The sequence below is a fragment of the Hemicordylus capensis genome, chromosome 4 (assembly GCF_027244095.1).
Source record: "Hemicordylus capensis ecotype Gifberg chromosome 4, rHemCap1.1.pri, whole genome shotgun sequence".
Classification (NCBI taxonomy): Eukaryota; Metazoa; Chordata; class Lepidosauria; order Squamata; family Cordylidae; genus Hemicordylus; species Hemicordylus capensis.
Genome location: NC_069660.1, coordinates 186,717,734 through 186,745,488, shown reverse-complemented (window position 1 = coordinate 186,745,488; position 27,755 = coordinate 186,717,734). Strand labels below are relative to the sequence as shown.

The 27,755-nt window shown below is 45.2% G+C and overlaps 1 long non-coding RNA gene across 1 annotated transcript; it reads right to left on the bottom strand.

Moving 5' to 3' along the window:
• Nucleotides 1–1,117: 1,117 nt before the first annotated feature.
• LOC128324441 (uncharacterized) lies at nt 1,118–27,461 on the bottom strand. Its single transcript, XR_008306858.1, has 5 exons — nt 27,393–27,461; nt 23,913–24,006; nt 5,627–5,801; nt 3,692–3,898; nt 1,118–1,577 (listed from the first exon to the last, which is right to left on the bottom strand). It is a non-coding gene; the product is annotated as an uncharacterized LOC128324441 (long non-coding RNA).
• Nucleotides 27,462–27,755: the final 294 nt, after the last annotated feature.

Sequence of the window (27,755 nt, the reverse complement as noted above, 5' to 3'; positions counted from 1 at the left end):
GATAATCTGGGTTTCCTTCTCCTGTGATTCCCCATGGTGGCCGATCTGCATACTCTGCAATGCTGGCCCAAACCCCCAAAATTTGAATGAGAGTAAAGATATATCCCCAGTTTTGGTGTTTCCCTAGTCTGCCCACCCGTTATCGCCCAGACACATGGAGTGACCACTACTCCTTGGGAGTATGAAATGGTTGCCTGGAGTGGAGGGGGTCATGGTATACTAGTTCTAGTACTTACCATAGAGAATGGGGGCCTCACATTAAAGGGATTTAAATGCCCTTTCCCTGCTGAGGGCAAGCGGACCATTCCAAAAAGTCATGCTCGTGCTCAGCACCACCCCTTGAAGATCATGGCCAATGGCTGCCACCCTGCAGACATGCCGATGCCTTGCCCATAGCCTGGTGATGCAAGCATTTTGGAGCTCGCCAGGATGCAGACTCGGCAGACCAGGAAGAAGGAGTGGCTTCCCTGTCCTGAATCCGGAGGTTGCTGGGCTACAGGTGGACTAATATCTGCAATGTGTTTCATGGTTACAAAAATTAACCTTTGATTAGTCTCTCATGTGCTGTTATGTGCCAATGGGGCCACTATCTCAACAAACCACAGTACTAATGGAGGCACAGTTGCCCATGGGGGAAAAAAAGAGTTATATGATAACAAGCCAACCAAGAAGCAAGGAGATCACAAGCCAATCGGAGGCCAGTACCAGAAAATCAACCTGTAGGGGAAAAACAGGCCTCCCAAATGGTGCTCGAAATATCAAAACTTTTTGATTGAAACGGGGTTGTTTTGTTCCAAGCTTGAAACAGGCCCCTTTATTTAAATGGTGTTTTGTTTTGAGCTCAAAAGGGCCCATTTTGAGTTGAAAAGTGTCAACGATACATTTTGCACATCCGTATTAAGTACATGCTGTCTTGAACACCCACATGCATGCATCTGGGAACCAGAGACATAAGTTTTGGATGGTATAAAAATATGCTAAATAAATAAATAAACAAACAAACCTTGCCCCAGTCAGAGTCCCCAGATGTCTAGATTGATGCTTAAATATATTAAAGCTTGACCACACTTTATGTGTTCAGTATGAGACACAACCATGTTCGTACAGCAGTCGTTTTTTGAAACTTCTCTTTATAACAGACAGATATGGTTTTTATGAGGGGAAGAATCTCTCTCTTCTTTTCATTCCTTTTCTATAAGTGCTGTGAGGGGCCTATCAAAGCTTTCTGATTAGAGTCTTTGCTGACCTTGCTTGAGGGATGTCTCCTAGGAAAAAACACCTATTCTTCCTTTGGCCTTTTAATGACACATGAAAGTGTTAATGATTCCATTATCTCCTCACAAAAATTATGAGACAAGTTGGTGTGAGAGTGTCACTATTGGATTCAATAAATGTCTGAAGTTATTTCTTTTGAGGTTGACAGCAGCAGATTCACTGATAATAACTTAATGTATTCATGTAACCTGATGCTGTAATGCATGCTCAAGGCGTCTTGCATTTTTCAGAAACTGGTTTTATTCCTCTTGGGTTTTCAAATGAATTTATCTGGGACAGCTGTCAACGATGAAGCTGGGTATCTGGAAAGAGACTCACATAGTCAAGATTTGAGAAAACTGAAAACTCAGATTAATCTTTTCCCTCCTAGGTATTTACAGTTTCTTTTTCATTTTATTATCAATCATTCCTCTTTATTAATGCTACTGTTCAGCAGCAAACATAAGCAACTCAGATTTACATAACATAATGGATTACTGCACAAATCCCCTGATCTCATTTGTTTCTTACCTGTTATCACCATTCTGGTGATGGTAGGGACTTAGTAATTCATCCCAGCATTAAAATTTTATTTTCCAAACATACTCAAGGAATGTCAGCACCACTGGGATTGTTCAGAAAGGTTATTCATGATAGCTTACGATGCTGACCTTTACTTAGACTGAAGTAAACAAACTAGATCACAGGTATAGATTCCTTGTAGTCCATCCTCTCTTCTTTGTGCAGGTGCTCTGTAAGAGCAGTTTATCCCAAAGATACTTCCAGGAAGTATTAGCACAAATTAATTAGTTCTGGACCTGACACTAGCATATGGCATAGCAGACTCCTACTCCTCTCAAAATAGTTTGTATGTGACATTGCCATCTGCATGGGGCCTTGTTGAGCTAACAATCTGTCTGCTGCTTTTGTGTTGGAAAGCCTCCATAATTAAAACGAAAACTGTTGCAGTCTTAAAAGTCTTTGAAAACTGTAGGAAACAGTCCTTTGCCTGGATGAGCCATTTTTGCGAATTAATTGTCCTCATGAATTCCAGCTAACTAGTATTTACCAAAATATATCTAGCACATAGTCTAGTCCACTGCTTTCTAAGGTTTAGTATATAACTCAGTGAGCCGGGTCTCACGATCAGTCTGCTCTCCCTGCACACAAGCAGGGAGGGAGTCCTGGGCGGCCGGATTGGCCGCCTACACGATTGCCGGCTCTGTGACGGAGCCGGCAGGGGCTGGGAGTATGGGGGTCGCGCAACCCCTGGAAGCTCCAGTACGCCCTGCGTGAGCATGGCATACTGGAGGAGCAGGAGGTGACTTTTCGCTTCCCCTCCGGGGGTCTCCTTGTGAGTAGGCATGGCGTAGAGCTGCGCCGTGGCTACTCACGAGCTTGAAAACCAGGTTTGCGGAGCGCTTGCTCCGCAAACCTGGTTTTAGGGCAGGGGTACTTGAGCAGGTTATCTGCTCTAGAACCACCAGGCTCGGCTGCAAGCCTGGTGGTTCTAGAGCAGGTAACCCGCTCAAGTACCCCTGCCCTAAAACCAGGTTTGCGGAGCAAGCGCTCCGCAAACCTGGTTTTCAAGCTCGTGAGTAGCCACGGCGCAGCTCTACGCCATGCCTACTCACAAGGAGACCCCCGGAGGGGAAGCGAAAAGTCGCCTCCTGCTCCTCCAGTATGCCATGCTCACGCAGGGCGTACTGGAGCTTCCAGGGGTTGCGCGACCCCCGTACTCCCAGCCCCTGCTGGCTCCGTCACAGAGCCGGCAATCGTGTAGGCGGCTGATCCGGCCGCCCAGGACTCCCTCCCTGCTTGTGGAGGCTAGCCCGATTCTCTGCAATCATGAGAATAGCCCCAGTAAGTCTCATGATAGCCCATAGTAAAATGCTCTGCTCATTAAGTGGTCTTCAGGTCTGAATAAAAGGTAAATATTATGTGAATATTTTTTTGGCTATGGGAACTTTGGCTGTTTAAAAAAACCCTACACCATAGAACATCAAAGGCAGAATAATATCAGGAGAGTTTAACAATTTGTTACACTCTTCGAACAGCCTCTTGGGAGAAAAATCTGCCTTCTCAACTTCTTTCAAACCCTCTTTTGAGGGTTCCTTTAACCCTCATCCTTTAACCCTCATCCGGAGTCATGATTTCTTTACACATGAGTAGAACTCCTTACTCCTGAGTAGCCCCATTGGTTACACTGAATGTCCCCCCACCATTTTTCAGGCCACAGAACCACAATAATTTAACATTTCACTCCAGGGGAGTGCAGCAGTAACCCCTACATCCCACAGGGTGCCATACACAACTCACTGAGAATGTGAGCTGTTAGCCAAGAAAAATGAACATTTCAAACCCCAAACTAATGAGAATCCATACTTCAACATCTCAGTTCTCAGCATTTCAGCTGAAAGGATACACCGTGACTGACCTAAAGGCAATCTGGGAGCTAGTCAGTTGCATTCTACAGGTCAGTCACCCACAATCATCACATCTTTTGCTGGGTTTCTTGTCAACTGTCCTGGGCACAAACTTCTTTGGCTTGCTTGGAATGTGTTGCTAGAAGGGACAGCACCTCAGAAACCTAACAGCCACTCATCAACTGTGGGTCATACCCAGGAATGCAGCTGTGCTGCAGCTTTTTCACAAACAAGGTCCAGAAAAAAAATTAATAACATATTAATTATTAACATATTATTATTATTTTAAAAATTAATAACATAAATATCATAACAGGTGAGTGGCCATACTTTTAGATACATCACGTGCCAGAGTCAAGGTAAGAATTTGACAAGAGCATAACAGGGAGTGCATTGGTTTGCTTGTTTACGCACCTTTTCGCAGCTGGGGGTGGAAATGCACCCGAAAATCAGGATGAGGGTTAAACACATACACACAAACATGTGTACAATTAAACTCTTCAATCTAAATTCAAAAGCTCCTTAGGGCAGGAACCCTTTTGTTTGTTACTCTGTAAAATGCCATATACATTGATAGTGTGAAATAAATAAAAATTAATAATCCTGAGACTTATTGTGCTATATACAATAAAAGTCAGTTCTCAACATTTCATCAGACTCTTGTCAACATTCTGTCACACTCTAGTGTGACCAAGAAACAGATCTCAGCTATGTTGCAATTCAGGCTTGATTTGGTTCTCAGTCGCTCCTATTACAGTTTATGAGACAATTTAATCCAATGTCACTCATCCAGTCATGATTTCTGCTTCCTCTAACAGTTACACAACACTGCACAGCACTCTAAACTGCTTAGGGGCTTGTATCTACTTTTGTTACTGCACTGCAACACTGGTCTGGCTATAAACTAACAACAACAACAAATCACAGAGATTATTACTATGAAATTGACAGCATATTAAAACTGGTTTAAGATTAAAACTATTTTCAGATTGAATTTTGGTACACTAGATTATATCCTTTGGAAAACACACACATACACCACAGAGAGTTCATATGTGTTCAAAAGGAGGATGACATATTTTAAAGATTCATCTTTACACAGCATCATCTAAGAAATCCCTTAGTTGCAAAGCTTTGTGTTTTGTATATAACCTTATATTAACATAGCTTGCTCTTTTTGGAACAGAGCTTTTATAATAGACTAGCTTTCAGAATCCCTTGCTCCCCAAACAAAAATTTACATAAATAGACCACAGCCCAAGGCTATAAGGCTTTCAGGCTTCACAAGATAATCCAGATCAGACTGTCAGAATGCGGTGGGGGATGTTTTGTTTGGAAAATCCCCATGGAAACATTTCTACAAGAATGCCTTCACGTGTGGATAATTCTTGTTACTGTGGAGACCAGTTCCCAGACACTCATGTTATGGTGCAATACAAGCACAATACTTGTTGTTGTCAGCTCCTGCGCATGGGATTGTTCCCAGACAATCCAGATGGATAACCATCTTTGGTAGAGTGTCTGTCTTTTTAATATCTCCATGGGAATGATTCCAGTATCACCTTGCAGAGGTGAATTGAGAAGTAGGTAGCCTGGCACAGAATGTGCGCTAGTTCTCCCTGTCTCTCACCCCACCCCTGCTGATCCAGCTCCTTGCCCCACCTCTGCCCCACCCCCACCCCCAGCCACCTCCTGCCATCTGGGATGGCAGCAGAGGTGGTGAAACCTCTTTTATTGGGCCCTCCTGCTGCCTAAATGACAGATCAGGCCATTTTCAGCCCATTTTTAATTAGCTGGTCCCTGTATACCTATAACACTGTGTGTAGACAAATTTTGTGTGGCCGCATGTAGGATTAGGTCTGAGTTGGTTTACGTTATCGGTATTATTATGAAGACCCTGATAGTATGTTTTGCACCATTTCTATCATCTTTACTGTGTTCTGTACCTTTTTGTTGGGTCAATGACCATAATAAAGTATAACACAACACAAGTCAGATGTATCGCCGTAAACACCGGAGCTAAATGGAACATCATGAGCGTTGAGTGATATCAGTACAGGGACTCCAATTCTTATGCGTAGTTTCTTATAGTAAGCCCAGAGATTACTATGAATGTGGGTTCTGCAGGAGGAAGGAAAAAAAACCTGTAAGTAAGCACCTCATCAACGTAAGCGCCACAGTGGCAAAAATGAACTTTTAAACACATATGTGCCGTGGCATTTCTGCTGAAAAGTATGGTATATACCTCTTTTCAACAGAAGTCCCCAAAAGCTATTTACATAGATAGAAATAAATAAAATAGCTCCCTGTCCCCAAAGGGCTCCCAATCTAAAAAATAAAGAAGATTGACACCACCAGCAGCCACTGGAGGGATGCTGTGCTGGAGATGGATTGGGCCAGTTGCTTTCCTCTGGCAAATAAATAGAATCACCACTTTTATAAGGTGCCTCTTTGCTCAGTTAGCATTATTGTCCAAAGTATAATTTCCACATCTCCTCTGCTCAGTTAACATTATTGTCCAATGTATATTTTCCACATCTCCCTTGTTTGGGAAATGTATATTGCATTGGTAATTTCAATTTATGCATTTTCTGAGTGGGGAAGATATGGAAGTTGTATTTTGGATGAGATGGTTGCAGAGGAACAGGGAGTACAAGGCATTTACACTTCCTGTTCAATCCTCAACATCCTCATGCTATCAGTCAACCATTCCAGTTGTCCCAAGAACATTGTACATAGCCACCCTTGTGTTTATTGTGAGTTGTGATAACCATTCCTTGACAAACAGTGGTGGTATACTGGTTAGAGTGTTGGACTAGGACTGGAAAGATCTGGGTTCAAATCCTCCATGAAATGGAGATCTGGGTTCAAATCAGCCATGAAAACCTACTGGGGCCAGTAGCTCTCTCTTTGCCTACTTTGGTGTTGCCCGACAGCCCGATTTTGGGGTAGCCCAGAGAACACCCCTCTATCTATATTACTTTGGAGGGCTATACAGCCTAAGACTACAGGATTGTAGTCCCTATGGTGAACTTTTCACCTGCTTGGGTTTGGCAAGACCCACAGCTGGTCACTCAGCATGAGCAAAGTGTGGGGCAACATGTCCAAAGGTCAGAATAGCAAAGACTGAATGGGGCACCCCCACCCCTCTCTTTCAGAGAGAAGGCAGTAGCTGGTGAGCAGACCACATTTCAAAAGGAGAATCAATCAGGGAAGGAATCCTCCCTTTCACAAGAGATAATAATGGAGCACTCTTCCGGAGGCACACAGATAAGTGGTGCATTTCCTAACCTGTTCTGAATTAACAACTTAGCTGGCAAGGACTCAGTTAAATGAGTCAGAATTGGAGATGTATAATCTTGTACAACCAGAAGGCATCCTGTTCTTCAGATAGTCATTCTAGCACAGCTCTATTCAACAAGAACAACACATCTACATAACTTAACCCTTGCCTTTTGTTGGGCAATTTACACTCAAATTGACTAATGGCATGCAGCAAAGAACTTCTTTGTTGTGCATGGAACCTGTCACCTTCAGGGTGGGTAGAATGGCTTGGAAACCACCTCAGAGAAGGTTTTGAGATATATCTGGCCAAAGCACAAGACCTTGGAATCTTTTTGGATCACTATCCTGTAGACTCTCACACAGGCGAGCTGTAAACGTTCACTCCTCACTTCTTTCCCCCACCTTTCTGCCTGTTCCTCATGAGGAGACTTCAGCTAATGTGCAATGAGCTCACCAACTTAACCGAGAAAGATAGGTAAACTAACCTCTTGCCCTTGGAAGCCTCCTTGCGCCCTACTTTCCAGCCACCCCACTTTCAAGCACTTTCCATGGCAAGCCTTAAGCCAGGCTCTGGTCAAGTACCTTAGCCAAGCCGATCAATCCATAAGTAGGGCTTCAGGCTAAATTGCCACTAGCTCTACTCTTGCTATGATTTATTGCTGTGCCTAACTGAACCTTTGCATTCTGTATCCCCAAATACCCTTAATAAAACTTTTGAACTCTGCCTCCTCATCTTTTCCAAGACACCAAACTCGTTCAGATTTGATACTGGAACCAAACTGCTCCCTCTATCCAAGCTAATTTATCCACTCTCAGCCAAAAGTATAGTTGGAGCATCTAGCTAGCATTCCAGGGCAGTTCTGGTAACACAGGATTATCATCCGGATAAAAGGGGCTAACCATATTTGTTATCTGGAGCTCACTGGAGGAAGAGTGAAATCTAAAAGTAATAAGATGCTCAGCATTTGTTTTGCAAGATTAAATCTTTGCCTACCAGCATTGCAATGAAATCCACTAGCCTTTGTTATGGTCATCTACGGGTTTAAAATTTTGGTCCCCTTATCTTTTAAAATAAGATGTGGCATAGTACATTGGAGGGAAAATGTAGAGCAAACTGCAGTTCTTTCCCCTGGCTTTTACATACTGTTGATTTGTCATGGTTTCTAGCCTTTGTCAAATCCATCATATCAAGATTATCACTTGACATGTTGGCAAAACTTGGCCTTCACAATTATGTTTCCCCTACTTTTAATTATTCAGAAAATGCATGCAGTATGTATAGTCTAATGCACTGGGTTTAGAACAAAGAGGCAATCCTCTCCCCCACCGCCTTTTTTTTTTAAAACCCTTTTCTTCCTGAACTTCTCTTGTGTGCATTATTATCCTTTCAGTTCTCTTTTTAACAGAAAGCAGGAAGTGCAAAGTTTGAAAAGTTCCTTCTCTTTGTCAGTCAAAAGGAAAGAGAATTGCCAGGTACTCTGTGCTACAGCAGCAATACAGAAACTTAATTTTAGACTGCCTCAAAAGATCCTTCTTTGCAGATGGTGGAGCCTCCAGACTGAGGATCTCATCTTCTGAGTACTGAATGGTTTTCTTAAAAAAGCACCATTACAGAAGCAGAAGCTAGCAGCTGGTGTGTTTGGGAATTATAGTGGCACAGATGCTCAAGGATAGACTAGATTAGGCTGCAATACTATGCATATTTACTAGGACAAATTTTCTGTTGAAGTTTTAAAAACATGCTTCTGTGTAAATATTACTAGGATAGGATTGCTAAATGCCTCCATTCCAAAATCCTAGAAAGTACTGTTGAATAAAGTAGATGAACCAAAGTTAAAAATGCAAGTTTCATATTCATGACATATTCCTAGAAAGGAGCCTATTTTGAATTTCATGTTTATGCCTTAAACAAAAGAAACGTCAGACTCCTTTCTTGTAGCAGCAAGATAATTTCCTAAACAATTGCATAAATGAAGTGCATGCATATTGTTTAGAATAAGGGAGCTGAAAATGAGGAAACAATTTCTGAAAATATTATGTTAGAATAGGAAGATAAGCAGTGTGTTAACTAATTCTCAATATGGTTTTTTCCTGATAATATGCTTCTGTGGAAGAACTCTGCTGGATCTTCACTATCCCCAAACCTTGGTCGTACTCCCAAAAAGTTAATTATTCTTTCTATGAGAGCTTGTGCATGTTGTCAGCAATATATGTCAAGTTTTCATCTAGTGCCCTGAAGAATTAATGGAAAATGTTTCAATAGTTTTTCTGCTGCAATGGAGAGATTTTCAAGAAATGTATGTGCTCTGAATTCTGTAGAACAAAACATCTTGTAGCTTTCTGTGGTGTATCTCAATGAGCTTTGTCACTCATTCAAGTCAGATTGACTTCTGAAAAACTGGATGGCTGTCAAATCTGACTGTATCACAAAATAAAGGGGGAATGTCCCCATTGGTCTGGAAATTCATGTCCAGTTAGGAATAATGACTGGCACATGACAACTACTTTCCTTGAATTGTAGATGTCTTTTGGCTGCTAAAAATACCACCGATGGTAGGCAAAGAATTAGCTTACCCAATCCCACTAACAGGAAGCCCCAAGAAGTCCTGTAGGTTATCATAGATGTTGTTTAACCAAGTATCACTGCCTTTAGCTGAGAGGTGAATGCAATTTTCCCTTCATAAATCAGGGCAGGTGTGAATTATATCTTGATGAGTGATGACTGTATGTCTATGAATGGACACAAACTTGCACAGATGCCTTGTTGGCCCTTTTTTTCAAGAGTCCTTGATGTACCTTAGAGCCCTGACTACATGCTATTCCTACCACTCTAGAAGCTCTGACAAAATGATCTTCATCCCAGAGAACTGTTGGTGCACTATTTCTGCCTGAATGAGGTTGGTGCACATTGTGTTTCACAAATTTTATAATCACTCCATTGAATGATGATAATATTGAGAAGGCCATATGACACTGTTACAAGCTGGAGGAAAGGCTGAAGCCATTTCCAGCACATCCTCAGTACCCCAGTTTACACAGCTATAGATGGTCAAGGTGTGGGCTTCTATCCCATACAGAGAATCCTTCCTCATAACAGGAATCAATCATGCCATATTGTGCTTCTGCATTCCAGATTGCCCAGTTTCTCATCACCACCACCACCCCACACCATTTGTCATTAGAGCACCCTTGGTATTCTGCACTGGAGATTTCCAAAGAAGATGAACTAAGCTTCTTTGCTGTGGGTGACCTACTTTGATTTCCCTTTCTCCTTGCTCCACCCCAACTATGCCCAGAATAGGCAGCTTGGGGCTTGTCATATGATGAGTTCTAGTCATGCCTCAGCTGGGCATTTCATTTCCTATCCTTCACATTTCCTGTCAGACTCCTGAGGTGTCTGGCCAGGCTATTGGTTCTTCTTAGGTGGGATTCTTAGGTGGTGTGGTCCTGAAAACTCAGTAGAAGAATAGATTGCAAAATGGAAAAGGCAGACTCCCAACCTCATGCTACAATTGAACAAGTTCCCCAAAACTCTGATGGAGGAACCAGGCCAACAGCTCTCTCTAATCTGTATTCAGAGGGCAACAGAAAGGAGGAGTGATACAAGAAGATAAGAAAAGCCCTGCTGGATCACGATCAAGGCCTATCTAGTCCAGCATCCTGTTTCACACAGTAGCCCCCCTGATGCCTCTAGGAAGCCCATAGGCAAGAGCTGAGGGCATGCTCTCTCTTCTACTGTTGCTCCCCTGAAACTGGTATTTAGAGGCATTTTGCGTCTGAGGCTGGAGGTGGCCCATAGCCCTCAGACTAGTAGCCATTGATAGACCTGCCCTCCATTAATTTAACTAAACCCCTCTTAAAGCCATCTAGGCTGCTGTAAATCACCACATCCTGTGGAAGAGAATTCCACAAGTTGTTTATGTGTCATGTAAAAAAGTACTTCCTTTTATTGGTCCTAAATTTCTTGACAATTCGTTTCATCGGATTACCCCCGTTTCTAGTGTTATGAGACGGGGAGAAAAACATCACGGTTTGCACAAAAGGCATGATTTTATAGACCTCTATCATGTCTCCCCTTAGTTCTCCCCCACCTAAATTAAATAGCCCCATGTGTTGTAGCCTTACCTCATAAGGAAGGTGCTCTAGGCCCCTGATCATTTTAGGTGCCCTCTTCTGCGCCTTCTCCAGTTCTAGAATGTCCTTTCTGAGGTGTGGTGACCGGAACTGTATGCAGTACTCTAAATATGGCTATACCATGCATATGTATAAGGGGATTATAATTTTAACACTTTTATTTTCAATCCCCTTCCTAATGATCCCTAGCATGGAATTTGCCTTTTTCACAGCTGCTGCACATTGAGTTGACACTTTCAATTGCTGTCCACCATGACCCCTAGATCACTCTTCTGTTCACACAGAGACAGCGCAGACCCCATCAACGTATATGTGAAGTTGGGTGGGGTTTTTTTGCCCCAATATGCATCGCTTTACACTTGCTTGCTGGGAAATCAAATTTTGAACACATGTCCTGCCGGATATCTTAACCAGATTACAGTGACCAAGTATAGCAGGGCGTTTACCCAAGCACAATTTAATGTCCTGAGCACTGCAGTGATTGAGGGCATATTTAACAAAATTCCATTTGCAGAACACTTTTGCCTCTGCGATTCAGAAGCCATAGAATCAACAGTGCATGTTCTATTATATTGTAATTTTTATAGAGACATTCGTAATATGCACATTGTTCCACATTTATTAAATTTTATGGGCTGTTCTGATGATTTCTACATATGTTATCTTTTATCAGATCATGATGATAAGATTTCTTATGCAGTTGCCAGGTTCTGCCTAATTGCCAGTAGAATTCGGAAGACTATGTTATGTATTTGAACTAAGTATCATTATCTATTTAGTATAGCTGTTATATATTGAGTTGGGTTTTTCCTTTTTTCCTGCTTCCTCATAAATGATGCTGGTGTTTCCCCCAATATGTTTGAATGTTTCTAGGCACCTTTAGGAATTTTACGTATTTTTATCCTTTTATTTTATTTTAAATTTTTACTTTTGCTCTTTTGTATTTGCTGGTCAGTGACTGAAATAAAAATTACTACTACTACAACTATGCTTGCTAACATTGAACTGCATCTGCCATTTTGTTGCCCACTCCCCAGTTTGGAGAGGTCCTTTTGGAGCACCTTGCAATATCTTTTGGATTTCACTACCCTAAATAATTTGGTATCATCTGCAAATTTGGCCACCTTGCTGCTTACCCCAACTTCTAAATCATTTATGAATAAATTGAAAAGCACTGGTCCCAGTACACATCCCTGGGGGACACCACTTCTTACTTCAGAGTTTGTGTTCCTTTCTGTTCTTTTTATTTGGGTGGGCCTTCCAATTTCTGAAGGAAGTCTTCTTTCCCTTTATAACTTCCTTGATTTGTTAGCCATGCTGTTATCCTCCTGGACTTGGTGGTACCTTTGCTCCTTTTTGGTATACATTTTAACTGGGCTTCTATTATTGCAGATTTAAATAGACTTTATGCCTACTGGAGCAAAGTGACTCTCCTGATTTTCCCTTTCAATTTTCTTTTCACCAAACTCCTCATTTCAGATAAGTTTCCTCTTCTGAAATTCAAAGTGTCTGTGTTAGACTTCCTTAGCAATTCTCTCGTCGCATGTACACTGTATTTGATCACACTATCCCACTATGGTCACTGTTCCCTAAAGATTCCACAACAGTGACATCTCACACCAGGTCCTGGACACCACTCAGGATTAAGTCCATGTCACCTTCTCTTTGGTTGATTCCATGACCAACAGTTCTAGGGCACAATCATTCAGCATATCTAGAAATTTGACCTCTGTCATTTCCTGAATGTGAATTTACCCAGTCTATGTGTGGGTATTTTAAGTCACCCATTATTACAGCCCTCTCTCTCTTTGATGCCTCTCTGATTTCCTTCTGCAACTCCCAGTCACTGTCAGTGTTTTGATCAGGAGGGCAATAGCACATCCTAGTAGCACATTTCCTTTCTGGCTCTAGGTTTTCATTGGCAGCCAAGCACTCCAGCTCACCCATAGGCATCTGGTATTGGCATATAAGCACCTATATGCCAAATCCCTTACGTGGTGTGTGCTATCATGGCCATTTGATCTCTTTGACCAGTTAGCACATCCTTCTGGCTGCTTTTTATCTAGTTCTGCTCTGTCCCCTTCTGGTTTAACCAACGCATTTACACCCTTGAACGATAAGGGATGGCATTTGCCAAACTGGATTCTAACAAGCTCCTGTCAGCTATCTCCCAGGTGTCATTTTAAAAGCTGCTCTAAGACCTTTTTTTTTATTTTAAGCACCAGCAGTCTGGTTCCATCATGGTTCAAGTGGAACCATGTATTGTACAGGCTTGTACAGGCTTGTCTTATCACCAAATGTATCCCAGTGCCTAGCAATTCTAAACCCCTCCTCCCGGCACCATGGTCTCACCACACATTGAGCCCCGCCCCAGCTCTGCCTGCCTTGCTGACCCTGCGCGTGGAAAAGGTAGCATTTCTGAGAATGGTACCTTGGGGTTCCTGGACTTCAATATGCTACTTAGCAGCCAAAACTTGGCTTCCAGGTCCTCCTGATTACATTTCCCAACATCATTGGTGCCAATGTGCACCATGACAGCTGGGCCCTCCACAGCACTGCCTAACAGCCTATCTAGATGCCGTGTGATGTCCACAACCTTTGCACCAAGCAGGAAAGTCACCGTGTGGTCTATATTCATATCACAGACCCATCTCTCTATACCCCTAATGACTAAATCACCCACTACAAGGAGGTCTCCACCCCTTGGAGGTGTATCCCCTGTGCAAGAGGATATGGGCTCATCATCCATGGAAGAGATTCCTTCTAAGGGAGGATTCCTTCTTCCTGAGACTGATATCCTCCTTCCCTGAGACCTTCATTCTCCCTGACAGCAGAGGAGCTATCAGCCTGATAGTGTGGTGCCTCTACCATGTCCCCAAAAGTCTTGTCTATATACCTCTCTGCCTCTCTGAGCTTCTCCAGATCCACCAACTTGGTCTCGAGGGAACAAACTTGTTCCCTGAGAGCCAGGAGCTCCTTGCACCGAGCACACACCCATGACTTCTTCCGTCAAGCAAACAGTCATACATACATCACTCCATGCAATACACTGGGAAGTGCCTCCTCCCCTGCTGGCTTTCTATTTTCATAACTGGTTTTGTTGGCTGTTTAGATCATTTAGAGATTGTTTATTTGAAAGTTAGGTCTTGGATATAGTTGTCAGCTACTTAACAGTTTAGACTTTCTTTCCTGAGAATATGAAAAAGAGAGTAGTACTTACCTTCTCTTCCCACTGGGCTCCTTGTGATCAAGGGGGATCATGTCAGGCTCCCCCCGTCCCTGCTAAACTCCACATCAAACTCCAATCTCTGTTTGTTTATCTTTGTTCACTAAGTTTCCTGGCTGTTGCCTCTTAAACAGAAAGTAGGCTTCAAACTGAACAGGAATGTGCCTCAACAGAAATAGGGCCCCTCCCACCAGGTGTGACTCACTACAGCCCTGGATGGCTCCTCCCACTGTCCCTCTCCAGGCAAGAGAGGAACAAAAACTAACTGGCACACAGCCCGCAAAGGAAGTCCTGGCAAAAAAACCAAGCACAGACACATAAACTGGGATTTCTCCCTTAAAGAGAAACAAGCCCCTCAAAATCTCCCCCTTCTCCTGTTAGTTTGAACACAAAGGGGTTGTTTTTTTGTAGAAAAGCTTGCTTACTTTCTCAGGTTTGCTTCTGCTCTTCCCAGAGTAGGCTTCAAACTATGCTAACCACAAACAAACAAAAAATCCCCCCAGTTAGCAATGTGATCAGAGAGTTGTGTAGTTAATTCAAAGACAAAAGTACTGGACAGGTTATCTAGGGATTCGGAGTCATCAGTGCTCTGCTAAAGTTGAGGATGGATTATACACTTTGAGCCCTACTCACCATGTGTGTGTATGTGCCCATGAGGCTCATTGCACATGTCAACTGTCAATGCTAACTTGGCAGGCAGATTGCTGCAGACACTCCTAATGTTTATGTATGACTATACAGAAACCCTGCCCTCAACTTCAGTTAGGTCCACATGGGACTAAACCCACATTCACTAGTTGCTGAATTACTGAGGGCCACCTCATGTAAGATGGCATCCAAGTGCAGTCACTGATCATGGCAGCTGCACCCAGAGGTCACACAGAGCCCATGAAGTGTTTGTAGGTCAATATTTGCTCTTTCTCTTTTCCTTAAAAAGGAAAACAGTCCCCCATGAAGCTCCATTGTCTTTCTGGGCTCACAGACCTCTCCAATGGTGCTGCTTCCCTCTTCTTTCTTCCTCCTTTGCTTCTGCTCCTCCTCAAAGATCTTGGACACACCACTCCAGTCACTGCTCCAAGGACTGCCTGAGAAGAAGGCAAGGAGCAAGCTGAGGTCCCCCACCCCCAGGCTTCTCTCTTTTGTATTTAGAAACATAGGAAGTTGCCTTATACTGTGTTAGACCATTGGTTCACCTTGCTCAGTATTGTCTACATTGACGGGTAGTGGCTCTCCAAGATTTCAGGTAGGAGTCTTTCCCAGCCATACCTGAAGATGCTAACAATTGATCCTGGGACCTTCTGAATGTAAAACATACCACTAAACCAATAGCTCTACCACTGAGCAGTGGCCACATCTCCTAAGGGGAATATCTTACCGCCTCCAAATGCAAACCAAGACAAACTCTGCTTAGCAAAGGGAACAATTCACGCTTGCTGTTACAAGACTGGCCCTCCACCGCTCTGGCATTGGTGGATTAAAGCATGAGGGCTCCAATTTCGTTGCTGCTAACTCATTCCAGATGGGAATGGGATCCATTTCATTCTAGTGCAAAGCTGACTGACCAAGAGGAAGAACACTGGGGGAGGATTTTGCACCTGGCCTGCTCCCACAGCACAACACAAATTCCATCCTTGCCTTAAGGCAGGGCTGTTACTTCACTTGAAAAGATGGATGTGTCTCTGGATGTCCATTAGTCAAAGTACTTGCAAAGAAAGTTCCCCTGGCAGATAAAGATGGGAAGGAGATAGCAGGTATTCGTACCGGTGCAAACCCCCCCATTTGTTTTATGTTTCTGTTAAAAAGTAGAGTATAAATAAATCAAGGACTTCTGACTGAAAGACAAGTCAATCTTGCAAGCAAGCAGAAATCTGAGAGGTGAGGACGTACAAGAATAATTTTAATCTATGAGCTTCCTTGTCTAGTCTTCTTTCAAGTTTTTTGAATTCCATCCATTTCAGTAAACACTGGTGTTGATAGTAAAGGACAGAGGGGTGGGGGGAAGAAATATGGTAGGAAATGAACTCAAGCTCGATAAAAGCTGCTGGCAGGTAAGCTACTGACAGGTCACAAATCCCCCCCACCCCCAGCAAACACACACACAAACTTTCTTGTGCAAAGTGCTGAAGTGAGTGATGGCTTCTCAACTCCAGACTGTCTTGGATGTGATTGACTATCTGGGCCCATTTCAATCCATCTTCAGGCCTGTTTATAGCACAGAGATGGTCTTGGTCAGCGGAGTGCAACTCTGTTGATTTTCCTGGACTTCTCCACAGATTTTGATACCATAGAGAGGCTCCAAAATCAGGGTCATTGCTCTGTGGTGGTTACATTCTTACCTAGGGCCATCAGCTGAAGATGGTGCTAGGGGACTACTGCTCTGTCCTGTGGCATTTATTCTACAGGGTAGTACAGGGTTCCATCTTGTTTCTCATGATTTTCACCATCTACATGAAACTGTTGTGGAAGATGTCAGTGTGCTGATGACACTTGACTCTATTTCCCTTTTACATCAGAATCACATGACAGGAAGCAATGCCTGTAAGTGTTGAGTTGGTGTCTGGAGTCCGTAATGGGCTGGGTGAGTTGAATAAATTGAAATTCATTCATTAAATTCAGTCTTGATAAAATGCGGGGGGGGGGGGCTGTGAACGGGAGGATCATCTGTTTGGGGAGATGGTGGTCAACTTGTTCTGACAGACTTGGTTTGCCCTTTAAGGCAGGGATCCTCAACGTTGGGTCCCCAGATGTTAGTGGACTTCAACTCCCATAATCCCAAGCCCCAGTGGCCTTTGGTTGGGGATTATGGGAGTTGAGGTCCAATAACATCTGGGGGCCCAACGTTGAGGATCCCTGCTTTAAGGGATCAGGTTCACAGTCTCCGATATAATGCTTCTGCCCATATTCCGATGTCAGCTGGAATTAAGGTGAATCACTGTTAATGGCATGGCATTTAAATAGAGTTAGCATGTGAGAAACCATCGATCCACCTAAGGTTTGCACAGAAGACAACTGTTGCTTGTGGAGAAGGGGATGATGAATGTCTAATCTAGGGCAGCATGATCCAGAACAGGTTGATATATTTCATTAACTAGCATGAATGCAATACTAGTAAAATACCTTCCATAATTAGCATCTGAAACTTTAAAAACACAAAGCAAATAATGCAGTTTAGGATAAGATATGCTTATAGGCTAACTGAAACACCTAGAATGAAGGCAATGCAAAACTGAGCAATTCCTGCTTTCAATTGCAAGCATGGTAGCTTTAATTGTGTGTGGCAACAGGAGGCTGTAAAAGCAACAGAGTCCTACACAAAATTAAGAATGGGCATCTGCTTAAAGGTGTGAGCAATATGGGCTGGTTCTGATGCTCCCTATGGTGAGCTCCTGTGGTGCAACCATGTTTACAGGTCCTGCTTCCTAATGGCAATTGGTGTGAGCATAGTTGGACATTGTTCAACCACTGTGTTTTCATAAATCACCTCTGAGAAACAATGTCTGTAATATGGTTGTGCCAGGGCATATAATATTTCCTCCTTGTGACTGTGTCAGTGCCCATATGCCATGTAAAGATTTTTGTGTGTCCGAACTAGAAACTGGATATATGTAAATAAGGTATACACACTTAATTTAATTACAATCTATGAAATTAGTTTATAGAGGAGGAAATTAAGTGTATATAATTTAGAGGAGGAAATTAAGTGTATAGCATTTCATACCATGATGTATTTGGACTTGCTGCAGAGACCCTACTTCTTTTCCTACTTGATGTCTGCAATATAGAATTTAGGTTACTGTTTTGGTGACTAGGAGGACCAATTGCTCACATCTGCAACTGCTTCTGAACCATCTTGACAATATGTGCAATCATGTAATACCTTAGGGACATAATAAATAGCTCTAGTGCAGAGAATGGCCATTCTAACCTCTGAAAAAAGGCCTATGATAAAAGGTTAAGGGGAGGCAATAACACCAGTGGCTATAACAAGCTCAGGTTTGTGAAAGAAACTGATGCAGCATCACAACTGATTTTTATTCCCACTTTGATTCCTTATTACTGTTCCAGAACAAAAACTTTCTGCATACATCTATTAAATAGAATTGCATTTTTAGTATCCCAGACTACCTATTTTATTAGCAATGTATTTTATGAATCCTTAGAAGAAACATACATTTCACATGCACTTACATGCTTTGATTTACTGCATGCAATAATTCTGCTGCTTTTCGCTGACATTTATTACTGGATGATATTGTTAGTCATCAAGCACTGGCTTTTATTTTTGTTCTAAATCAAATCTTATTAATGTGTTCAATTAGCTGAATTGATCACATTCCCTTCCAAATGGCATCTTGCAATGTTAGCACTTTGAAAATGGAAATGTGGCCCCACTGTTGGCAGCTGCAGTTTGCTAACCTTGCTATTGGTTTTCATTTTTGTAAACTCTGTTGTACACCTGTGTGCATATGCATCGCCCTTAATCGAGAAAAAGATTAATCTAAATGAAGCAGCAGCAAATAGCCTCCAGTGAAAATGTAAATGCAGGCCTTGTTTACATAGTAGGGTTATAACTGTATTGATTTAGAAGCTATGGATGGCTTGGTGCACCCTTTTAGTATGTATGTATTTTAATTGGTTTGAGTGTGTTCTAGCGATTTAACTTGAGTTGATCCCTTTCCAAAGCTGTTTAAGTTATTTCCTAATACAGAAATCACATGGTAGCAGCACACTGAAATGCCAACACATTCGTGTCTCCTCCGGTTCTTAATGTGGTCATGCTCCTTATAGCAAGCATACCTTTCATAAGCAATATACACATTAAATATCTCACTACTCTAGGGACCAATTGTGAGCCCCAGAAATATAGACACCTGGTGAAAAGGTTGATATGTTATTAAGTTGGCAAATTCTAGAGATGTGCATGAATCATTTTTACGATTTGATTCAACCTAAAACTGAACTGCAGAAAGTTGATTTGTTGAACCAGCCCACCATTTGTGGATTGTGTGGTAGGTAGTACCCATCACACTGTACCATCCAACCCACTTTGGTGGCCCTAGGACCTACCCATGAGGGACAATTGGGTGATTCAAGTTCCCCATTACTACTTAGGGGTGAAACAAGAAGAATGCAAACATTTTGAAACCCCACCTTACAAAAAACAACACTGCAGAACGGAAGCACACACAGTCCCTCCCAAGACAGAACGGAACACCACATTTTGCCAAACACACAGTCCAAAGATAGCCAAAAAAGAATCACTGACCCAGAATCCATTGCCAGCCACAGTGCCTGCACTGCAGTAGCATCATTGGCACAAGTTGCTCTCTCACACAATTATGACTTTGTCTTTACCAGCAGCAGCTGCCACAATAGAGCAGCACCCTTAGCAGCCAGAAAGCACAGCCATAAGCTCAACTAGAATGTCTTCAGCCACATTTGAGTACACTTTGCAATGCAGATTGCAGAGCAGACCAGAGCAGTGAGTGAAGCACAAGTTACTTTCAAGACCAGACATGGAGCTCATCTCTTACCATGAGAAGAAGTCTTCTTCTCCAACATAAGCATATTTTATTTATTTTATTTATTTAGTACATTTATATACCGCCTCATACAAAAAAGTCCCTGGGCGGTTCACAATATAGAAACATTAAAAAAGTAAAAGTTGTGCCATCGAGTCGGTTTCGACTTCTGGTGACCACAGAGCCCTGTGGTTGTCTTTGGCAGAATACAGGACGGGTTTACCATTGCCATCTCCTGCACAGTATGAGATGATGCCTTTTAGCATCTTCCTATATTGCTGCTGCCTTATATAGGTGTTTCCCATAGTCTGGGAATCATAGCAGCAGGGATTCGAACCAGCAACCTCTTGCTCCCTAGGCAAGTTATTTTTCCGCTGCGTATGTCCCTGCCTAGCTGTCCTTGCCTGCGTCTGGAAAGCACACCATAGCCTCAGATTGTGCTAGGCCTGGGCTGACAGCCTAATAGAGGGGTCAGGGAACCAGTCTATACCTCATCATCAGCTGTGGTGGTGGCATGCGTACATGTCTGTGTGTGTCAGCAGCACTAATGGGCAGGCTGTGACACATCTGGGTTTGGGGCTGGCCGGGGTGTGGTGAGCTGCCAGTGGTGTTGTAGTGGGTGGGGGTGACCATGAGTCACTCATCCTCCATGGCAGCTTGGGATAGCCCAGCAGAGAGAGGTTGGCCTTCAGGAAGACCAGCCACTCCACCATGTCAGCATCCAAGTGTGAACGATGGAGTGTCACCACGCCCCTGCCATGGAGAACACCCTCTCGCTCTGGACGCTGGTTAGTAGGCATGAGAGGAAGTGTCCAGTAACTGCCACCAAGACTGGCCAGACTTGGCAACGTGTTGCCCCAAACTGGATTGACTCTCTCCCAGCCTGCCACCAGCTTCTGCAAGTACTGCAGCACACACTGCTCAGCACAGCTGCAGGGTTTGGTGGGCTCCTCTCATTCCCCTGGCAAGGTGCCAAGGGACTCCTCCATGAACTACCAAGTGGAATGCGGAGGCGGGGCCACCAGTGGCTCACTTGGCCCTGCCAGGGACAGCATGCTTCTGGACCTGCAAGCGACGGTGATAGTGCTGATGCTAAGGGTAGAATGTGCACTAAGACTAGGCACTCCAGCACCCTCCTCCTGGTCATGCCCTCAGCTTGCCTAACCTCTTCAACCAGGAGGGTCCTCCTCCTGGGCAGCTGATGAGGGGTGACTGCTTTGTCCTTCATCTTTGAGTCACATATGCAGTAAAAACAACAACCCTGCGCTGCCAATTTACCCAAGGGTGTCCTGAGCTGTTCCACCACTCCAGTCCTCAGCCGACCTGCCAAGGGAATTGCTTTCTCAGTGGTCTGGAGGTCACCCATCATCTTATTGAGGAGAACAGTGCTGGGCAAAGCTTGGCTCAGTGTTGCCATCTGGGCACATAGGCTGTTTCTGGCAACAAAGAATGGCTTTATTGCCAAGACCAGATAGGTTGCACACTTCCAAGTCACATCTCCTTGCCAGGGCGTGGATGGCCACCTCTTGCAGGTGCGGGAGCAAGAGAAAGATGGAGTCCCACCACATCTGAACATCCTGAGGGATCAGGTGCTCGTAGGCCCAGCTCAAGCTGCCGGTGCAAACAATTTGCTGGTCAGTGACCAAAAATAAGTTACTACTAGCTGCCTGAGCACACACCTACCTTATTCGCTCTGGTGGAGGTAAGTTGCTATCTTGCAGCACTTCTCCACAAGAGTAGTTGTGGCAGCAGCAGGAGGGCACCTGATACTTGCAGCAGGGATGTCTCACTTGCAGGGATGTCTCACCTGGCTGCAGCCCCCGAAGGGCCAAGTGCATCCTGCACGGCCAGGTTCAGAGTGTGTGCCACACTACAGATGGACACAGACTGAGTCTGCTTCACTGCCCCAGTTATGTTGGCAGCAATATTGGTGACCATGAACCATGGCAAAGGTTTGGCTGCCCAGAGATCCATTCCTCCACCTGAAGATTGATGGCTGCCAACAGCTCAGCTACCATGTGATTAGTGTCCAGCACTTCCACATGCAGCATAGCCCATCTGTTTCTTTGCATGGGAGGGGCTGGCCACGCCACCAGCAGCAAAGAGGCATCTTTCAAAGTGGTGATTCTCTTTATATTTAGCAAGGGGAGAGCAACTGGCCCTATCCAACCCCATCACAGCATCCCTCCAGTGGCTGTTGCTGGTATCTGCCTTTTGTTTCTTTTTAGATTGTGAGCCCTTTGGGGACAGGGGACCATCTTCTTGATGTATTATTTATTTTTTGATGTAAACCACTTTGAGAACTTTGGTTGACAAGCGGTATATAAATATTGTTGTAGTAGTAGTAGCAGCAGCAGCAGCAGCTTTCCCTGAAGTTTCCTGCCCCCACCAGTACACCATGAGGAAAGGACAGCATCTTGCCTCCCACTGGGACAGTCCCACATATCCACAGTGAAGTGCAGGCTGGTGTCAGGTGCTACTTTGCGCAGGAGCCCTGACACAATCTCATGCCCTGCATGCCCAGTACAGGGAGGGCACCACTCGCCTGCTGAAGGTGGTGCATGAGGAGATGTTGTAGTCAGGGGCAAGCAGTCAGAGCAGCTGGCATAAGCCAGTGTTTCCCACACCTGGAATGGCTGGCAGTCCAAAGCTATAATCTCCCCAATGATCCAGGAGATGACATGAGGCTCTGGATGACCAGACCACTTGCCCACCGACTGCACCACTGTGCAGGCAACTTCCTCTGCTTGGGAGAAAGAGCAGGTGCCTTGCTGCTATCTGTGGACACACCAGGCCTATTGCTGCCAGCAGGAGCAGGGAACCTTGTGTGATGCTATCAGAGGTGCTGTAGCATCCTCATCATCCCAAGATGTGTGGGTCCTTACCCCTGCTGACCTGTGTCCTGCAGTGGATGCAGACAGCATGGGGGGGTCACCACAGGGCCATGTTCATACACCATTCTACTTTCAGTCTGGGACCATTTTGATGGTAGTGGTACTGGGGTTGCTTGTTCGTTCTGGGGGCTAGCACCACCACCCTCCCCATCTGGGGCTGAGAAGGTCCAGGAACAACTAGAATGACTACCTCCTGCTCCTCCTCAGTCTCAGATGACGGTGGGGGGTTGCACCACCAATGGAGATTGAGGAGGATGGAGAGAGTAATCTGGCTGGGCTAGCAGCTGATGACACCTCCTCCTCCACTGCTATGGGAAGAAGGGCTTCTTCCCTGACAGGCGAGGACCTCACCCATACTTCTACCTCAGCCACCACGGGTGGCTTTGCTGCAGGGCCAGGGTCCTCTGGATCTGAGAGTCAGCACACCACATCAGCAGCGGGGATGATTCAGGGAGTACGCCTCTCTTGCCACTGCCCACCACAGCCAGGAATATCACCCCTCTCTCTGCCTGCCACTCTGCTCCTGGCTGTGCTTCACACCCTCACAAACATCTTGGGATTAAAAAAGAAAAGAAAAGCCCTAACTCTTACGGGTGGGGGGAGAAGAAGCGCCTTTAAGAGAGCGTGAGGTCAAGGGTGTCTATTGATGGCCTGTGTGCCACACACAACACTATCTACAGCACTGTAGTGCACACACAGAAGCTAGAAAGATTAACCACCCCAATCATAAGAATATAAGAACAGCCCTGCTGGATCAGGCCCACGGCCCATCGAGTCCAGCATCCTGTTTCACACAGTGGCCCACCAGATGCCACTGGAAGCCTACAGGCAGGAGTTGAGGGCATGCCCTCTCTCCTGCTCTTACTCCCCTGCAACTGGTACTCAGAGGCATTCTGCCTTTGAGGCTGGAGGACAGCCCTCTGAGAAGCAGGAAACAGGCTTTATTGAGAAGGAGGCTTTATTGGGGAAGCTGTTTTTGGAGGGGACTGAGCAACAATGGGGCAGGTCTAAATGAAGGGAAGGCAAAGAAGGGCAGGGGATTACTGTGGCCTCTCTCTAACTCACCTATCCTGTTCTATAGTCCTGCCACCTAATCCCTCCCTTCCCCAAACTAGGCCCTATTTAAAGGACTCTAAGTTTCAATAACCTGGTCAAGGTGGGGGTCTCTTACCTTCCAGCATCTTCAGTTGGGGGCTTGCTGCGGCAGCTTCAGCTGGAGTCTGCCAGGTGTTGATCTCAGAAGCACTCTTGGGCCGAGCAGACACCTGGATTTGACAGATGGGGAGGGCAGGTGGGCTCCAGTCAGGCACTCACCCACCCACCCACTCAAACAAACAAACAATCAAAACAAGAAGAACCCACTCCCCAAGGTAAATAGAGGCAGTCTGTGCACCACACACCAGCCTAAAAAACCCAAAAATTAATCCATCAGGCTCAGACAGCACACAGATAGCAGCAGCTAAGGTGGAAGCAGGGCTGCAAAAGAAAGAAAGAAAGAAAGAAGGAAAGAAAGAAAAAGTTATTTTTAAGCACAGCACCTCATTTATTACAGCCACTGAGGTCTAGCTAAAGCTTACAAGCAATGAGGAAAAAACACAAATATACCATGAATAAAATTCCAGGCAGCACCCAGTAAAAGCCTTGGGACTGAAGACACATTTTAAATAAAATTAGGGGTGGGGAAGTCACAACATCCCAGTTATTAAAGGGGGCTGGCTACAAACAATGAGGAAAAGAAAACCACAACAAGGAGAGCCAGATAAGCTTCCCTCTCTCCACTCATTGTATCGGAGCCAGGCAGGCAGGCAGGCCCAGACCACCACGACCAGGCCCAGACCACCACTCTGCTTTCAGTGCTGCTGCAGTCTTTTTCTGATGATCTTCTCCTGAGGCACAAAAAGCCATGGCTCTCTCTGCCTCCAAGCAGCCCCTTAAAGACATTTTGAAAATCCTTCCTTTGGCTTCCCCCTCCCTGCTCACCCTCATCACCATCACCATCACCATCACCATCACCATCATCATCACCATCATCATCATCATCATCACCATCATCATCATCATCATCATCATCACCACCACCACCACCACCACCACCACCACCACCACCACCACCACCCCAGGAGGGCACAGTTGACCATGCCAACACTTGATATGAATGACAACAAGCCAATCAAGAAGCAAGGAGATCTCAAGCCAATCATAAGCCATTGCCTGAAAACCAATCAGCAATGGAAAACACAGAGAAGAAATGGCAACCGTGATGCAAATCACGCAAATTGATTTGTGATTAATTGGAGTTAATTTGATTTGCCTCAAATCTGCCCATTCATTTAAAGTATGATTTGATTTGGGGGCAGATCTGCAAACCACCCCAGATTCATCATGAATTGATTTGCATGTGAATTGAATTGCACACCCCTATCAGATTCTCCTTATTAGCTATTTTTTACCTCTCAGTCAAGTCTCTGTTTTCCAAATAACTTGAGGCATCAGTACTCACTAGGGCTAAACATGTCACTTTAGATTTGGTCGGTCAAAATCTCCTAAACCTGCAGTCTTATACACACATACTCAAAAATCAGTTCCATTTAACTCAGCAGAATTTAATCTGATGATAAAAAGAATGTGCAAGATTAACATAAGAACATAAGAACAGCCCTGCTGGATCAGGCCCAAGGCCCATCTAGTCCAGCATCCTGTTTTGCACAGTGGCCCACCAGATGCCGCTGGAAGCCACAGACAGGAGTTGAGGGCGTGCCCTCTCTCCTGCCATTACTCCCCTGCAACTGGTACTCAGAGGCACCCTGCCCTTGAGGCTGGAGGTGGCCCACAGCCCTCCGACTAGTAGCCATTGATAGACCTCTCCTCCATGAAGTCATCCAAACCCCTCTTAAAGCCATCCAGGTTGTTGTTACCTCTCAGTCAAGTCTCTGTTTTCCAAATAACTTGAGGCATCAGTACTCACTGGGGCTAAACATGTAAACATTAGAATTTAAAGCAGACACAAAAATTTGGAAATGAGTAAACCACAAAACCATATTTCTTTTAAAAGTGCCAACTGGAAAAGCAAGAGTATTGGACTGGTAACCCAGGTGAGACAGTTGGTGAGGAAGAATGAGGTGTGCAGCCATTGTGGAATACTGGCCAATGTGTTGAACTGGGAGACCTGTATTCAGATCTTCATGGAACTCAAGGCCAAACATGATGTGACAGGGCAACCATCATATTTCTGCCCTGTTCACATATAAAGAAGGGGTTGAAGGGCTGCCCTTTACGTGACAGAGAATTCAGGGACGAGGAGTGAAATTTATCACCCTCCTTTGCCTTGCCTCCATGCTAGGCAGGATCAGATAGAGTGGAGGACGAATGACAGATCCTAGAAGGCTGCCCCTTTATGGCTTCCATTCTTCAGGCAGGGAGACAGAATCTAGGAGAGGTAGCCAAAATCCACCTTTGCATACTCTTAAGTGTGCCCTGTGACCCTCACCATGAGGTTTTTGAAACTGTTAAAGCTGGACAATCAGCTGCTGCCACCACTTGAGGCAAGTATCAGCACTCGCCTTGAGCCCTCAAACATCTCAGGGTGGCTGTTGCCTTGGCACAACAATCCCTTTATGTTCCCATGGGAGTTGACAGCAAAAGACAGGAGCATAGTCATCACTGGGCAGGAGTTCCTAAGCTGCCAGGGTCTGGGGGGATGCCATGGTAGCATGAGGCACACCCTTCTCCTGCTCAGCCAGTGCTTCATTCAAGCATCCGTTGAGGGCTTCATTCAAGCAGACTGGTTGAATGAAGCTTCCTTCAAGCTTCATTCCTTCAAGCTTCATTCAAGTTGACTGGTTGGGGGCTTCTTTCCCTGCCTTGCTCCTAACAAGTCAGAGAAAGAAACCCCCAGACAGTCAGCACTTGAACAAAGCACTTACTGATTGGGGAGAATCAGGAGTGAGGCTGAATGGCTCTGCTCCTAAGACTGGCCACACCCCCTGTCTGACGTTGATGCAGAGGGTGTGGTTCAAGGGTATAGCTATAATTGAGCAGATAGAGTCAAAGAACCTGGGCCTCCCAGCTCCTGAGGGCCCCCGTACTCCACCCCTCCCTATTTTCTTCATTCTCTCCCTCACTCCGAGGGGTCACGGGGGAGAGGGGTGAACACAGGCCCCCTCTTCCCTAGGTACATCCCTGGTGTGGTTAGAGCATGTGCACTAGCATGCGCTCACAAATTTACAATAGGGTGGGGGCTGCCTACATGAGCTTGTTCCCCGGCCTCCAGTGAGCTTCCTACGCCCCTGGCAGAAGATGTCACCCAAGATAAGCAACCACCAAGGATTTTTAAAATAAAAATAAAAATAACTCTTTTCTTCTTTACACAGAGCTTCAGTAAAGCAGTAACCAGTAGGGATGTGCACGGTCCGGAGCAGTCCAGACCGGCACCGATAGGGGGCCTTCCTTTTAGGGCGGGGAGGGCTTGCTTACCCCTCCCGCCTCTTTGCCCCCGCCAGAGGCCGTATTTAACAGAGTAACGGGGGCGCTGGAAACCAGCCGCCCCCGCCGGCCCCCCCGCCCCGCCGCGAGCAGATTACGGGAACTACCACTGCCGCCGCTGTCGCCCACCCGCCAGCCCTCCCTCCCAGCCGCCCGCCCGAGTCCTCACCCGATGGCTGCTTTAAACAAAGAGAGGAGCTCGCGAACAGAGCTCCTCTCGCTTTGAAGTCCTGCAGGCGACTGAAGGAGGCAGGCTTTGCACGTGCCACAAAGCACGGCGATCGCCGGAGGCCCGGTCTACCCGCCGGGAAAAGGCCGGGTAGACCGGGCCTCCGATCGCTGGCGGGTAGACCGGGCCTCCAGCGATCGGAGGCCCCGTCTACCCGGCCTTTTCCCGGCGGGTAGACCGGGCCTCCGGCGATCGGCGTGCTTTGTGGTGCACGCATGCGCGCGCGCAAAGCCTGCCTCCTTCAGTCGCCTGCAGGACTTCAAAGCGAGAGGAGCTCTGTTCGCGAGCTCCTCTCTTTGTTTA